At 44.5% G+C, this 2,500-nt stretch overlaps 1 protein-coding gene across 1 annotated transcript in view; it reads left to right on the top strand.

Moving 5' to 3' along the window:
- otog (otogelin) overlaps window positions 1–2,500 on the top strand; it is a 121,587-nt gene that overhangs the window by 50,197 nt on the left and 68,890 nt on the right. The window lies entirely within an intron of this gene.

The following is a 2,500-nucleotide window of genomic DNA, read 5'->3' as shown; positions in this document are numbered from 1 at the left end:
TGTGTCTCTGTGAGTCTGTTTGTCTGTGAGGTCAGCAGCTCCGTCAGCTAGCTAAGTCTTTATAGAAATGTCTAATGTTAGTATAGGGCAGCATGTCTCTGAATAATGGTAGAGTAGGGCAGCATGTCTCTGAGTAATGGTAGAGTAGGGCAGCATGTCTCTGAGTAATGGTGGTGTAGGGCAGCATGTCTCTGAGTAATGGTAGAGTAGGGCAGCATGTCTCTGAGTAATGGTAGAGTAGGGCAGCATGTCTCTGAGTAATGGTGGTGTAGGGCAGCATGTCTCTGAGTAATGGTAGAGTAGGGCAGCATGTCTCTGAGTAATGGTAGAGTAGGGCAGCATGTCTCTGAGTAATGGTGGTGTAGGGCAGCATGTCTCTGAGTAATGGTAGAGTAGGGCAGCATGTCTAGAGTAATGGTGGTGTAGGGCAGCATGTCTCTGAATAATGGTAGAGTAGGGCAGCATGTCTCTGAGTAATGGTAGAGTAGGGCATGCATGTCTCTGAGTAATGGTAGAGTAGGGCAGCATGTCTCTGAGTAATGGTGGTGTAGGGCATGTCATGTCTCTGAATAATGGTAGAGTAGGGCAGCATGTCTCTGAGTAATGGTAGAGTAGGGCAGCATGTCTCTGAGTAATGGTGGTGTAGGGCAGCATGTCTCTGAGTAATGGTAGAGTAGGGCATCATGTCTCTGAGTAATGGTGGTGTAGGGCAGCATGTCTCTGAGTAATGGTAGAGTAGGGCATCATGTCTCTGAGTAATGGTAGAGTAGGGCAGCATGTCTCTGAGTAATGGTGGTGTAGGGCAGCATGTCTCTGAGTAATGGTAGAGTAGGGCAGCATGTCTCTGAGTAATGGTAGAGTAGGGCAGCATGTCTCTGAGTAATGGTAGAGTAGGGCAGCATGTCTCTGAGTAATGGTAGAGTAGGGCAGCATGTCTCTGAGTAATGGTAGAGTAGGGCAGCATGTCTCTGAGTAATGGTAGAGTAGGGCAGCATGTCTCTGAGTAATGGTAGAGTAGGGCTGCATGTCTCTGAGTAATGGTAGAGTAGGGCAGCATGTCTCTGAGTAATGGTAGAGTAGGGCAGCATGTCTCTGAGTAATGGTGGTGTAGGGCAGCATGTGTAGGGCCAGCCTTTCTACACTGTTCTGGGCCGATTGTAATTTTCCTATGTCCCTCTTTGTGTCACTTGACCATATGACTGGACGGGGGTCCAGGTGCGATAAAACCAGGGTCTTACACAGGTAATATTACACTTAGATATGTCGCACATACGTCCAGCCATCCCTCAATGTTTTTCTAATCAGCATGGGAACAGACAGACCCCTGGGAAAATCCTGAAGTTGGTGATCCCTTTTCCCCAAGTGTTCTCATATGTTAGATGGGGAAAAGGAGATCGCTATCTAGCTTACTCATGACCTAGAACACAAGCTATCCTGAACTTCAAACCACCAGTTTGTGGATTCAGTCTGCTACAGGATGTAGCCTGTAGTGTACACGGGGGCCAACACTGTTCTGGGCCAGATTACTTTTCAGAAGTAGCTGTTTGACAGAATGAGGGGGTTCTAAAACCAGGGTTTGACAGAATGAGGGATTCTAGAGGGCCATCCCTCAATGTTTTTCTAATCAGCATGGGAACAGACAGACCCCTGAAAATGAGGGATTCTTTTCCCCAGAGGTTCTCAGTTAGATGGGGAAAAGGGATTCTAGACTTGACCTAGAATGAGGGATTGAACTTCAAACCACCAGTTTGATTCAGTCTGAGGGAGGATTCTGAAGTTTGACAGAATGAGGGTACAGATTACTTTTCAGAAGTAGCTGTCTGACGGAATGAGGGATTCTAAAAGTTTGACAGAATGAGGGATTCTAAAGGTTTGACAGAATGAGGGATTCTAGAGGTTTGACAGAATGAGGGATTCTGAAGGTTTGACAGAATGAGGGATTCTAAAGATTTGACAGAATGAGGGATTCTAAAGGTTTGACAGAATGAGGGATTCTAAAAGTTTGACAGAATGGGGGATTATAAAGGTTTGACAGAATGGGGGATTATAAAGGTTTGATAGAATGGGGGATTCTAAAGGTTTGACAAAATGAGGGATTCTAAAGGTTTGACAGAATGAGGGATTCTAAAGGTTTGACAGAATGAGGGATTCTAAAGGTTTGACAGAATGAGGGATTCTAAAGGTTTGACAAAATGAGGGATTCTAAAGGTTTGACAGAATGAGGGATTCTAAAGGTTTGACAGAATGAGGGATTCTAAAGGTTTGACAAAATGAGGGATTCTAAAGGTTTGACAGAATGAGGGATTCTAAAGGTTTGACAAAATGAGGGATTCTAAAGATTTGACAGAATGAGGGATTCTAAAGGTTTGACAAAATGAGGGATTCTAAAGGTTTGACAGAATGAGGGATTCTAAAGGTTTGACAGAATGAGGGATTCTAAAGGTTTGACAAAATGAGGGATTCTAAAGGTTTGACAGAATGAGGGATTCTAAAGGTTTGA

This window comes from Oncorhynchus tshawytscha, unplaced genomic scaffold (genome assembly GCF_018296145.1).
Source record: "Oncorhynchus tshawytscha isolate Ot180627B unplaced genomic scaffold, Otsh_v2.0 Un_contig_5351_pilon_pilon, whole genome shotgun sequence".
In the NCBI taxonomy this organism is placed as follows: Eukaryota; Metazoa; Chordata; class Actinopteri; order Salmoniformes; family Salmonidae; genus Oncorhynchus; species Oncorhynchus tshawytscha.
Note: the sequence above shows the minus strand (reverse complement) of the source record. Positions and strands in the feature narration are given on the sequence as shown.